Consider the following 15,173-nt stretch of genomic DNA (forward strand, 5'->3'; position numbering starts at 1 on the left):
ATTTCACTATATAAAGGAAAACACACATGGAGCGGTCGAATGCAACTTGCGATGGCAACAAGGGCGGACCCGAGAAATTGATAAGCCGTATCTAATGATTTTTAAGTCTGAAAAGAATAGAAATGGGCGGGATTTTAACAAGGTCGCTGTGTTTTTCTATGATTAATAGAAAGAACAGTCATTCTAAATATCTAAAGGGAAAACAGAGCCCCGATAGCTTTTCCTTATTAGCATAGCCCACCCTAACAGAAACAATCATGGAGCACGCGCATCTAGCCCTAAACAAAATCGATCAAGTAGCATAGACAGCGTGACACAGGAAAATCAAAACAGAAAGGGTCATGGAGCAGATAGCGCAGCTCATCAAACAACATCATGGAGCATCTCTGGCTCAGGAGAGCTCCCAGACAATGCAACAAGCTACCAAAATATCTGAAAGTAGTTACTCTACTGTCAGAAACAAAAAACTTCGATCCCATGCTTGCTTAGAGGGCATCAAATCAGTTAATAATGCATAGCAGGCAGAGTAAGACTCTGAGCCTTCTAAAGAGATCTGGAGCATTGTAAACAGACTATAAATAGCTGTTAGCAAGATGTAATAGAGGTTCAACTTTTGGAGATTATTCCTCCACTGTTCCTTCAAGCTTCTCATCTTCATTCTAGAAATACAAGCCTCTTTTGCCATTATATGTTCAACATCCATTCTCTTTGCTGTTCTATGCTTGCACTTGAACAATTTGTTCATGTTTCCTTTGTGTCTAAGGCCAGATAACTGTCATCTTATCTCTGCTTTGATAAGTAGATTTACAAGCTTCTTTGTTGCCTGTAGCTAACCATTCATATGTGGTCATATATGCATCTGCCAGTACAGTCAGTATTCTCTTTTGCTACCTGTAGCTAGTCACTCATTTATGTTTATATATGCAATCTGCTGATACAATGAGTATTCTCCATCTATCCATTAAATCTATAAACTATTGAGCATTAGTGGTTTAAAGCCTTGTGTTGTTGAGAGTGTTCATGCATGCCTTGAGTGGGAATAGAGCTGAAATGGTCATCTAACTTGATCCAAACCATCATCCATTCCAATAGTTCTGAGAACAATATTGAAGATTATATGTTACCAGGCATCTCCGAGCTACAACCTAGGAGAGTTTCCTGGAGTGCTAACATAATTGGTGCCGTTGCCGGGGAGAGGAAACTGAAGCTCAGCTTCCCTAAGATACGACACAGATCCAGCTTTGATGATAGACAAAGTCTAGACACCTTTTCTATTTGTAATCATCTATCTGGCAACTCTACTGGCAGCCGAACCTTTTTGGCAACTCCACATCATAGTTCTGGCTCAGTTTGTGAGGCATACTCGGAGAAATCCACAGAAGTCACAAGCTGACCCAGTACCTGACCCTAAAAAGATCATCAAAGAAAGAAAGGTATTGCAGAAAGGAGCATCAGGTTTAGGTAAACCTAAACAATCTCCTATATCTCTTCAAGATAATCCTGCAATAGAACAAATACATGTTGAGAGTATAGCTTCTAATACTAGCAGCAAAGAAAATATCTTAGAGATTCATAAAACTCCTTATTCTTTAGGTTCTCCTTTTGTTGTAAATCCAAAGAAAGCCTCACCTCCTATCCATAATACTCCTTTAGTCCTATCAATCACTCCTCAACCCTCTGTCATTCAGACTTCCAGTACCCATATAGCCACCATAGCTATGGCAGGACCACAAGCACCCACCAAAATGGAAAGAATCATAGTTGCTAGGTATGGACCTCTATTACTGCCCACTCCTTTGAATGCCATGCCTACTGAAGAATATCAGAAGTATATGCCTAAGTTCACTGGGATTGAAGGTGTTACAGCTGAAGAAAATCTTGAATCATTCTATAGCTATGCTGATAACCTGGACATTAGTGAATATGATGTCTGGATTAAAATCTTTGTTCAAAGCCTAGACGGAGAGGCTAGAAAATGGTTCAGAGAACTAAGCCCAAGATCTATAGCTGATATTGAGGCTTTAGATGATGCATTCTTGAAGCATTGGGGGGATAAGAAGGATCTCCTCTACTACCACACTGAGTTTGGGAACTTACAGAGGGAAAATGGTGAGCTGCTGTCTGATTTTAATAAGAGATTTAACCGCATGTACAGCAAGATACCTGCTGAAGTAAAACCCACCACTACCTCTGCTAGACTCATCTATGCTAGTGCCTTTGATTCTAAATTTTGTTTACTGTTGAGGGAGAGGTGATGTGCTACTTTGGCTGATATGTAGGATGCAGCCTTAGAAGTAGAATCGAACATCATGGCTGCAGAAAACCTCAAAGGTAATGTTGACAGAAGGAGATAGAGGGATGAGTCTTCATCATCCTCTAATCCTAAGATAGATAAAATGACCAAAATGATCGAGTCATTAGCCTCTGAAGTTTCCAAATTAAAGGTTGAGCAACATTCTAGGAAAGGAAGGGTTAATAATACCTTTTCTCCTCCAAATCCAAATCTATATAGAAGACCTGATGAGCAGTTGCAGATTTTGCAAAGAGGCAAAGAGGCCAATAAAGACCAAAGGCTGAAGTTTGCTTTTCAGAATGCAGTCATGGAAGAAGAGCAGTTTGAGGAAGATGATGAGATCCATGGTATGGAAGACAAAGGAAGCGCCACCTTTTTAACCAAAGCTGCCTATTGAGAAGTCATTATTCAATGACCAGATCAGCCAAGAGTGGGATGGTGAAGTTGTTCTACAAATTGAAAATCAGCACCAATATAATCTAAGGTCTATGATGAATAATATCAAAGAAACTCCTGTTCATAAAGCTGTTGTCCCTTCAGAACAACAAGATAATAAGCAGAAGCAATCAGCAGTTGATCCTATCATTCTTAAAGCTCTAGCCATAGAGGTAAGAGGCCTTGACAAGTCCCCTTCTTCTTTCAGTTTTCAATCAGAAATCCAGAAGCCAAGAATACCTATGCCCCTGATTGAACCAGTGAAGAATGAGTCCTTCAAGAAATCTATCCTTGAGGCTCTTGAGCCTAAAACCATCCAAGCTTCCACTGACTATGTAAATTTGTGAGATGACCAACCAGCTGTTATTCTCAGCCTAATGGTCGAAAACTGTGAAGACAACTCCCCATCATTCTATGTTTCTCTGTATATTTATGATGAAATCCTTCACAATTTCCCTTTGGACATTGGAGCTAGCCATGATCCAATTCCCAAGGCTATCATGGATAAGCTCGATCTTGACATTACCAAGCCTTATCAGTTGGCCTCTACGCAGCTTAAAAAATCAGTTTTCTAGATCACAGAGGAAGAAGGCCCACAGATTTGGGACATGTTCTTTGATGGGCTTGCTCTAAGGGAGCTGTAGGAACAGGTGAAGTCCTTGTGTCCCCCACACAAGAATGCATTGATTCATCTTTCATATTAACTTTTCAAGTCACAAATGACACAATAAAGTGTGAAGCAGACCTTATCACTCAGCAGGTGTACAAAACCTCCCAATCAAAACATCCAAGGCTGAAAGCATACGGAGAGGAGGTGAAATATAGACCATCTCTGCCTGATAATGTCAAGTGTTCCAAACATTTTGAAGTAGAGGATCAAATCAATAGGTTTTTGCAAGTCTTTGATGAATTGGCCGATATACACATTGACCAAGAGAAAGAAACCTTTCATGGAAACGTAAAAAGGGTCAATTTTTAGTTTGGTCACTGTTTTCTCAAAAGGGATGCATCAAAAGAAGGATATGTTTTTGATGACCCATTCAATGGGATGTTCTTCGAAATTTATTTCAGTTAAGGCTCTCAAGCCTTGGTATTGTAAATATGTTGTTTTCAAAGTTTTTAGTTCATGCTTAATAGATTCCATGTCCAATGGAACACTAGAAGGAAGATTTAATTTTTGTTTTACAGGAAAGGCATTGATCTGAGATCCTTGAAACCTCATGGGGAGGATTTCATCCCTAGAAGGAGCCAATGTTAGCTTCGCTGACAAAAGGCCCAAAATTGGATCCATATATGTCCTAAAAGTCTCCAAAATTGCTTAAGAATCATCCCAAGGGATCTAAATAGGCTCCAAAGCACTCCCTTAGTCTTCAAAGGTGCTAAAAAATCATCCATCGATCGAAGCAAGCAAGGGAGGAAGGCCCTTGGAAGGGCTAAAAATCACTATTGGGAGGCAATAACCAAAGGAAAACAGTGAAAAACCCACAGGCGCAGGCTTAAATAGTGATTGCACAACAGTCGTTAGATTTGGCAGATCAACGGCCCATATCTAAGCGGCAAATCGCATATCAGCTGGGTAGAGGGGACAGTTTAAAGGTGGGCTCATGACACCGCTGATCAGCGATTGCCGATGATCGGATCGGCGGGTCGCATCGGTGGGGAACATATGCTTGGTTATATCTATATATATATATATATATATATATATATATATATATATATATATATATATAGATATGGGGGCCTAATTTGAGCGATCAGCGATTGCGATCGGATCGCATCGACATAATACCGTGGGGCGAGGCCTCTGCACATACATATGGGCGACCCAAAGAGCTGGACCTGACGACATTATAGTTGGGAATTCATATATTTTGAGATCCGTGCCTGTGCAGTTTTCAATGTATTTGGTATACTTTCGTTATATAACGAAAATTACAAAGGGAGCCTGGCAGCGCCAATAGCGATAAGTGGAATGTATGAAATTTGAAGTCCGCCCAAAGCATTTTTACGCATTTTTCAGTGTTTTCGCATATTTCACTATATAAAGGAAAACACACATGGAGTGGCCGAATGCGGCTTGCGATGGCAACAAGGGCGGACCTGAGAAATTGATAAGACATATCTAATGATTTTTAAGTCTGAAAAGGATAGAAATGGGTGGGATTTTCACAAGGTTGCTGTGTTTTTCTGTGTTTAACAGAAAGAACAGTCGTTCTAAATATCTAAAGGGAAAACAGAGGCCCGATAGATTTTCCTTAGCAGCATAGCCCGCCCTAACAGAAACAGTCATGGAGCACGCACATCTAGCCCTAAACAGAATCGATCAAGTAGCATAGATAGCACAACACGGCCAAATCAAAATAGAAAGGGTCATGGAGCAAACAACGCAACTCATCAAACAACATCATGGAGCATCTTTGGCTCAAGAGAACTCCCAAACAACGCAACAAGCTACCAAAATATCTAAAAGCAGTTATTCTACTGTCAGAAGCAAAAAACTTCGATCCCATGCTTGCCTAGAGGGCATCGAATCAGTTAACAATGCATAGCAGACAGAGTAAGACTCCGAGCCTTCTAAAGAGCTCAGGAGCATTGTAAATAGGCTATAAATAGTTGTTAGCAAGATGTAATAGAGGTTCAACTTTTGGAGATTATTCCTCCACTATTTTTTCAAGCTTCTCATCTTCATTCTAGAAATACAAGCCTCTTTTGCCATTATATGTTCAACATGCATTCTCTTTGCCGTTTTATGCTTTCACTTGAACAATTTGTTCATGTTTCCTTTGTGTCTAAGGCCATATAACTGTCATCTTATCTCTGCTTTGATAACTAGATTTGCAAGCTTCTTTGCTGCCTGTAGCTAACCATTCATATGTGGTCATATATGCATCTGCCAGTACAGTCAATATTCTCTTTTGCTGCCTGTAGCTAGTCATTCACTTATGTTTATATATGCAATCTGTTGATACAGTTAGTATTCTCCATCTATCCATTAAATCTATAAACTATTGAGCATTAGTGGTTCAAAGCCTTGTGCTGTTGAGAGTGTTCATGCATGCCTTGAGTGGAATAGAGCTGAAATGGTCATCTAACTTGATCCAAACCATCATCCATTTCAATAGTTCTGAGAACAATATTGAAGATTATATGTTACCAGGCATCTCCAAGCTGCAACCTAGGAGAGTTTCCTGGAATGCTAATAGACAATAGTCTCTGAATGAATGCTTGCCCATATCTATTTACCAATGTACATTGACTGCTTTAAATTCCTTGTTGCGTTTTAGAATGGTTCATGCTTCGCTTTAGTCCTTCCATCTTTAAACAGAGACGTAACCTGCAAAAATACCTCTCACAAGTATAGCTGTTGTCAAGCTATTTATTGCGGTGGTTGGGATTATTATTTCCAACACCTCCTTGGTTCCGATCCGGTGACCACTCAAATCTGAGTTTTCCTCCCATCCAATAGTGCAATGACATCCATGTACTTAGTGTTGTAAACCTTTCAACTACATCTGGCTCTAATATGAAAATAACATTAAAATATTGAATTTACTAAGTTCTAACTTGTAATTCTCATGATAAATTTTCTGGTTCCCATTTCAAAAACATTTAAAAAATCAATGCAAATTGATAATGTCACATTTTTTTTCATAATATGATAGGGAGATTTCAATCTTCACTGTACTTATACATGATCTTGATTCCCTGAAGGAAGAGAGAACAATTTACTTGAAAGATCATGATCTTGATCTTGATTCCCTGATAGAAGAGATAATTTTCGTAAAAGCAAATTTGAAGAGTCAGTCATGGTCTCGAAACTCAAGTGATTCTAGTTGTGTGAAAGTGGAATGAGTGGCAAATCGAAACTATTGAAGATAAGGCATTGAATGAAAACGACCATAGGGCATCTCACATAAAAAGCATTATCGGTAGTACCATGAGGGACAACACCATGACCATGGTTTCATTGGGAAAAACCGTTTGCATATGCTTGAGCAACCCATCCCATCTTTATGGCGGTGCTCATCAATCAAATTCCTCAGTATCTATACGTGCTTTTCTCCTTCCATTGCTCGAACTACAAACCATGCTTCGCCACCTTCTTCTTCAATAGATTCGAGTATTAAGGGACTGCCATACACATGCAGTTCCCTCAGATTTTGAAAATTTTCGAGTCTTGGAGGAATGGTCCTGATGTTGGAGCAAAAGACTAAGCCCAACTTCTTTAAGAGAGGCAGAGCCCCATCCCTTATCAGAGGAAAACTGTCAACCACATCAGTTTCCTCCAACCAGAAAGGCATTGGGTAACTCTTTTAAAGACAAGGATTTAACTATATCCAGTCTCCTAATCCATTCAAGCTTCTCCAACCCTGCAGGGATCTCCTCCAGTTGGGGACAATCTCTTAGTATTAGACAATTTAGCAGTTGGAAACCACATATCCACGATGGTATCTTACCCAAAACGTTGGACTCCACAAAGAGACTGCTTAGCTTTACCATACCTCTCATGTCCTCTGGTAATTCCTTCATATGTGACATCCTTAGGATGAGAGTCCTCATCTCTGTCATGTCGCCCACTACGCCATCTGTAATTGGCTCCTTCGAGCACTCTAGCGCCAACCATTTAAGGTGCTTCAGAGGGTGCAGATCCTGGAATCGAGCACTAGCACGACCTCCCATCGGATCATGCAGAAGTTTTCTCTGTGGTGGTGTTCCTTACGGCCAGGTTTTCCAGCATCTTTCCATTTTCAGATATTGTAGCGATGTCAATGCAGAGATCCCACAAGGTATGCACTTCAACTGTTGATAGAAACTCAGATCCATATATATCAAACTTGTCATCTTACCTAACTCATAAGGCAACTCACTTAGCTGGTAGCAGTCAGACAGATCCAGTATATCGAGTTTCTTCAAACATGTTACTGAATCTAGCAATTCACTATTGGGAATTTTGCTAAATGAAGGAAGCCCAGATGCTTCAACGCGCCAAAGTTATGAGGCAAATTTTTTATGGATGTCCCTCCCAAATCAAGAAGCCTAAGAGAGGTGAGAGTTGTGACCACTCTTGACCAAACATATTCCAGAGATATGTTCTCCGAGAGTAACATCGCCCATAGACCCTGACCTCGATAGCCATTGTTGTTTGAATAGGGGAAATGGAGAAAGAAATTAAACATACATTTAGTTATAAAATTGACCAAGAAAAGCACATAACTAACTGGAAACCAAACACACAAATAGATACACAGGATTTACGTGGTAAAACCTCGACAGGGTGTCAAGGAAATATCCACGGGGCAAGGGATTGGAATCTCTATTAATTAAAAAATGATTCTCCATGATTACATTTCTTGGGCATTCACTAGTTTTATACCAGCCGCCTTTGTTACATAACTGCTATTTCGGTATAGAACTAACTAGTCACATTTTACCCAAAATTACATAATTCACTGTCAAACTAACAAACTCCACCTTGACAACAATTTTCCTAATCCCTTGCCCCTGCCCATTCATCATCTTTTCTACAAGCCAAGAGAAGCTAAACACCATCGCAGCTTCTCTACAGTAACTGGCTTTGTGAATATGTTTGCACAATTTTCTCGCATATGGACCTTTTGAAGAGCTACTTTTCTGCCATTGATCACATGTCTCAGGAAATGATACCTTACATCAATGTGCTTGGTTTTGCTGTGATAAGCAGGATTTGTAGCCAAGTGAATAGCACTTTGACTGTCACAAAGTACATTCACTTTCTCCTGCGTCCTTCCAATCTCATCAAGCAGACCCTTTAACCAGATTGCTTCTTTACTGGCATCTGAAGCAGTTATATATTCAGCTTCGGTAGTAGACAATGCAACTGTTTCTTGAAGCTTTGACATCCAACTAATTGCTCCACCTGCAAGAGTAAAGACATAGCCTGTAGTAGATCTTCTTTTGTCCAAATCACCTGCATATTCAGCATCTACATATCCGCAGACTGATCCTTCACTACCATTAAAGACAATGCAATGGTCACTTGTGCCTCTTAGATATTGAAGCACCCATTTCACTGCTTGCCAATGTTCTTTACCTGGATTTGCCATGAACCTGCTGACAACTCCAACTGCATGTGAAATGTCAGGTCTTGTAGATACCATCACATACATTAAGTTGCCTACAACATTTTCATATGGTACATGAGACATATAATGCTTTTCTTCATTAGCTCTAGGACTCAAAACCGAAGAAAGCTTAAAATGGGAAGCTATTGGAACATTAACAGGCTTCACATTGTTCATAAAGAACCTTTCAAGTACTTTCTCACATACTTCTGCTATGATAACCAAAGCTTACCATTTTTCCTGTCTCTGTGTATCTCCATGCCCAAGATATGTTTTGCTGCTCCAAGATCCTTCATATCAAACATCCTAGAGAGTTGAGCCTTTAACCTATTGATCTCTTCCATGCTTTTGCTTGCGATAAGCATATCGTCAACATACAAAGCTAAAATAATGAATATGCCATTGAAACTTTTGAAGTATACACAATGATCATACTCACTTCTTATAAAGTTCTGGCTCACCATGTTGGAAATACTGAGAGGGGGGGTGAATCAGTATTTCTTATTTTTCACTATTGTTTTACTAGTTAAAAACATATATGTTCAGAACACAAAATAAACAGCAGGAATAAATGCTTTTATTCATATAACTGTGCAGTAAAATAAATACAATAAATAGATGGTCACAATCTGTTGCCAAGCTCCAACTTGGACTTTGGTGAGGCTCCAACCTCCAGAGCACCAACTCTATTTTGCCAAGACACCAATCTTGGACTTAGGAGCACCAACTCCCAAGGACTTCAATCCTGTTTAATTCAGAGGCTCCAACCTCTTTGGTATACACTGGTGTGCTGCTGCACTCTTTTCAGCTTCCACTGCATCTGCTGCCCCCTTTGCTTCTCCTGCTTCCACTATCTCATGCTCAGGTTATCCCATCTACCAACAACAACTTCAGTTCTCTGTTTTTGCTGCTTTTATATGCTCCATGCCCCTGTCCATTCGTTTCCTCTTACATGCTGGCTCTTTGGCTTCCTCCTCACTTGATCGCTTGACACTTCGGCTTCCATTCCTTTGCTTCTTCTGTCTATACAAGTGTTCCAAAATCTGAGTAGAAAAACCCAAACTCCCCTTTCTTAAATAAAACTCGGCCCTTGACCTGTGGTTAATACCTTACAGGCTTTATCGGAGGCGTTTAATCACCCATCGGAAGCCACCACCCGAGCGTTTTAATCAACCATCGGAAGCCACCACCCGAGCGTTTTATCAACCATCGGAAGCCACCACCCGAGCCATTAATCAACCATCACACAGGCTTTATCAACCATCGCACAGGTTTTAATATATACCTTAACCCCGTGGCCATGTATCATATAATACACGGAAAACATTATAAACCCCTGCTCTAATTCAAATGCCGGACTTCAATTATTATGCACCCACCTTTACAATTATCGGCGGGTCCGGATTTCGGCGATCGCAATAGCTCTTAAGCTCAGACCTCCGACGAGGTGTGGACCCGATATGGCTTTAGACTCCCTTTAATATTGTTTCAGGTCCGATGAACATCGGCGTTCGCTGTAAACAATAGACCCATTCCTCCGATGTAACACGGACCTGATCTCCCATTCAACCATCCTCTATATAATTTCGGCTCCGGATGATTTCGGCGATTTCGCTAATCACTACCTTCATTGCTCCGATGCGCTGTAAGGGTTCTGCGGACCCGATGTGGCTGTATATTCTGCTCTATAAGATTTCGGCTCTGGGTCCTTCCGCGGATGTGATGTTAATATATATTCCCTTTAAAGCTTCCATCGGGTCCGCCACCACTTATCGCAATCGGAGGATTGGGGTGGACGGCCCTTTATGCTGCGGATGCGATATATTATAAACCAAATATGAAATGCCATCGGGTCCATTGCGATATGCCATCGGGTCACTTGCGAAACCCCGATGCGCCGATATGGCGATATATATATATATATATATATATATATATATATATATATATATATATATATATATATATATATATATATATATATGCATCAGGTCCATATGTGCCGAAACACATTTAACTTGTGTTGTTTCCGCCAAAAAGGAAAAAAGGCCTTTGATTATTGTAAATGCATATATGTAGATTTTGGGCGCTCAAACACTCCCGATAACATTAATACATGCATATGTGGGTTTTCATTGCCCGAACAACTCCCGATAGTATTAATGAAGGCATATATTGGTTTTGATCGCCCGAACAACTCTCGATAATGTTGATGCATGCATATATTATTGTATTGCTTCATTTGCTCCTCCGATGGCTCCTCTTGCTCCGATATGCTCCGATAGCTCCTCTTCTTTGGCATATATATGGCATATATATATGTGGCTCCTCCTATAGCTCCTCTTTGCTCCAATGTGGCTCCTCTGGCTTGGTCTACTCCTCTTGGCTCCATTTGCTCCTCTTGGCTCTGTCTGCTCCTCTGATGGCTCTGTCTCCTCCTCTTGAATATTGCCATATTGACATCAATGACAATCTGTGTCCAACAATCTCCCCCTTTGTTATTGATGGCAATATTCTTCTGCTCTCTCCCCCTTTGACATCAATGGCAAAGGAATGCATATGAACTCCCCCTGTCAAACTGCTCCCCTGTCCTGCTGCATCTTTATGAATGAACTTGAGTGATGATAAAGAAATAACCCCCATCTTTTGACGCAGATGTTCGAATGCTTCTCAAGGAAGAGGTTTTGTGAAAATATCAGCTATCTGCTCCTTAGTACTGATATATTCCAGGATGATGTTTTGTTCAGCTACTTGCTCATAGAGGAAATGATACTTGATTGGTATGTGTTTGGTTATTGAGTGCATCACTGGATTTTTGCTGAGACTGATAGCGCTTGTGTTGTCACAATAGACGATAATCGGTTGATATGTACATATGTCGAGATCTTTTAGAGCTTCCTTCATCCATAGTATCTGAGAACAATAGTCTGTTGCAGCAATATACTCAGCTTCGGCTGTGGATAATGATATGAATCACTGTTTTTTGCTGAGCCAGGATACTAAACAATCTCCTAGGAAGAATGCATTTCCACTAGTACTTTTCTGATCATCTATGCTTCCAGCCCAATCCGCATCGGTGTATGCAGTTATAGTCAGTGTTGAGTCCTTTGGGTACCAAAGACCAAAATCAGAAGTTCCCTTCAAATATCTGATAATTCTCTTTACAGCTAATAAATGAGATTGTTTGGGAGCAGATTGAAATCTTCCCATCATTCCTACTGCTTGCATTATGTTTAGTCGTGTAGCTGTTAAGTATAGAAGGGCTCCAATCATTGACCTGTAATGAGTTGCATCTACTAGAGGGGAGTCATCATCTTTGCTCAATTTGCAGTTTGTGGTCATAGGTGTACTCACGGGTGCACAGTCCTCCATTCCATATTTTTTGAGCATGTCTTTTAGATATTTGGCTTGAGATATACACAATCCTGCTCTGGTTTGAGATACTTGAAGTCCAGGGAAGTGGGACAGTTCTCCTATCATTGACATCTCAAACTCTTTTGCCATGCTTTGAGAAAATTCATGGCTCATTTCATCATTATTACAAGCAAAAATCAGATCATCGACATAAACAAGAGCAACTAGTAACTTACCTTGATCTGTCTTTATGTACAGATTGCTTCCAGCCACTCCCTTTTTGAAGCCTTGTTTTTGGAGATAGTTATCCAGTCTTGCATACCAAGCTCTAGGAGCTTGTTTCAACCCATATAAAGCCTTTTTCAATTTACAGACTAAGTCCTTTCCTATTGTTAGATCAAAACCTTCTGGCTGCTCCATGTAGACTTCCTCCTTGAGTTCCCCATTTAGAAATGCCGATTTCATGTCCATTTGATAGATTTTGAATCCTTTTGAGCAAGCAAATGCTAAGAACATCCTGATAGCTTCCATACGGGCCACTGGTGCAAATGTCTCTTCAAAGTCAACTCCTTCAATTTGTGAATAGCCTTTGCAGACAAGTCTTGCCTTGTTTCTGATAACCTATCCTTCCTCATTCATTTTATTTTTGAACACCCATTTGGTTCCTATTATGTTTTTGTCCTTTGGACGAGGTACCAGCTCCCATGTCTTGTTCTTCTCAATTTGGGACATTTCTTCTTCCATTGCTTTTACCCAATGAGGATCCTTACTTGCTTCTGTGAATGTTTCTGGTTCTATCATAGATAGGAGGGCAATGGCTTTTCTCTTGGGTGAGGTGGTTATCCTTCTTCTGGTCTACACACCTTCATCTTTATCGCCAATGATTTGTTCTTCTGGATGGTATCTTTCTACATACTTCATCTTTGATGGGGTATGGGATGGTTCTCTTTCCTCTTCTTCTTCTTCATCATCTATCTCTTCTTCTTTAGGTTCTTCTTCTTCAATGAGGAAGTCATCTTCTTGTTCTTCAGTTTCCTTTTCTGGAAGATCTTCATCAACCTTTACATCGATGCTTTCCACTATTTTCTTCAGTCGAAAATTGTAGCACTTGTAAGCTTTGCTCCGTGGAGAGTATCCAAGAAATATCCCCTCATCAACCCGAGAATCAAATTTTCCAGGTGAACCATCATTTATTTTTATGAAGCACTTGCTTCCAAATATTTTGAAATACTTCACCGAAGCAGGTCTCCCTTTCCATAGCTCATAAGGAGTTTTGTCACAATTTGGTCTTAATTGAGTCCGATTCAATGTATAGACAGCTGTCCCTACTGCTTCCCTCCAGAATTTAGGCTGTAGGTCTGCTGCTAACAGCATGGTTCTTGCCATTTCTTGGACAGTTCGGTTTCGTCTTTCAACTACTCCATTTTGCTGAGGTGTTCTGGCAGCCGAGAATTCCCTTTTAATTCCATGAATATTGCAGAACTCACTGAACTCGTTTGATGTGAATTCTCCTCCTCTGTCTATTCTGAGACACTTAATTTTTGAATCTTTTTCGTTTTCTATAAGGGCTTTTAGATTCTTAAAACACTCAAAGGTTTCAAATTTATACTTTATGAAATATATCCACATCATTCTAGTATAATCATCAACAAATAACACAAAGTACCTTTCTCCTTGGAGTGCTTGATTTGTAGTTGGCCCACACACATTAGCATGGATGATCTCCAAGGGCTTTGATGTACAGTGTTCCTTTGTCTTGTGGCTGGTTCTGGTCTGTTTTCCATGTTGACATGGACCACACACTGCTTGCTTTGGTTTGGACAACCTTGGGATGTCTTGTACAGCTTTGATCTTGCTGATATTGACCAGATTTTCGAAGCTGGTATGTCCAAGTCTCTTGTGCCACAACCAACTCTCATCTGCCTGACTCAAGTAGCATTTGTTTTCCTGAATTTTGTTCAGAACGTAAATATTTTCTGATGTTCTCACTCCTTTTGCCACAAGTTTCCCTGAGGCAGAGTTCCTTATTTCACAGTCTTTGGTGCTAAAAACAACCTTATGTCCTTGATCACAAATTTCGCTGACACTCAGAAGGTTGTGTTTGAGTCCGTCAACCAGCAGAGCATCTTGAGCTTTTCCTTTTCCATTGATCAGAGTAACTGTTCCTCTTCCTGCAATTTTTCCAGTTCCGCTTCCAAAGGACACATTCCCTTCCTTTTTGCTCAGTGAGATAAATTTCCTTCTGTCTCCTGTCATGTGTCTGGAGCATCCACTATCCACAAACCACTGGTTTCCATTATTTTGCGCAAATAGAGCCAGGCCGCATTTGTCCATTGCAGAGATCTTGCTATTCGTCTTTCTTCCTTTGAGTGGGCAGTTTTGTTCATAGTGTCCATTATTGTAGCAAAAAGAGCAAGTCAGATCAAATTTAGTCAAGGGATCGAATGAATTGAAGGTTTTGATTTGCCCCTGTCTTTTGGGACATATGAGTTGATTACTCGGTCCTTTTGCGTTGTCTTTTCACTTCTGCGAGCCATACAGTGTCTAGCTTGGTGACTGAAGTTTTTACAGTGAAAACAGTGTCCAAGAAATATGGTTTTGAAGCAACCACGGTTTAATTCGCTTTCCTTTCTGAGAATTACTCCTCCCTCGTCCTTTGGATTTTTGATGGGCCCTTGGTGGAGTACAGGTTTGTATTTGCTGTAGTGTCCATGATTTGACTCCACATTCTTCTTTGGAGTAACTCTTTCTTTATTCTTGGAATCTGGGATGCACTTTTGATAAGATACTTTTTCATCTTTTGGGTTGCAGGAAAGTGCATCGGCATAGCTTTTCGCACTATTCTTAGTGCTTGAGGATTCTCCCTTGAAACCTATTCCAGACTTATCATGTTGAGGTTTTTGATTTTTCAGAATAGTATCAAGTATTTGAGAGCTTTTACAGCCCTTTTTAATTTGCTCCAACTCCTTTCTCAGAGATACTACTTC

At 40.3% G+C, this 15,173-nt stretch overlaps 1 pseudogene; it reads right to left on the minus strand.

Moving 5' to 3' along the window:
* Positions 1-6,654: 6,654 nt before the first annotated feature.
* On the minus strand, positions 6,655-7,908 carry LOC149211179 (putative disease resistance protein At1g59780; annotated as a pseudogene).
* Between the last annotated feature and the right edge of the window lie 7,265 nt (positions 7,909-15,173).

This window comes from Pinus tabuliformis, chromosome 1_2, assembly GCF_031772625.1.
Source record: "Pinus tabuliformis cultivar Carrire ecotype Pingquan chromosome 1_2, CPIR1, whole genome shotgun sequence".
NCBI lineage: Eukaryota > Viridiplantae > Streptophyta > Pinopsida > Pinales > Pinaceae > Pinus > Pinus tabuliformis.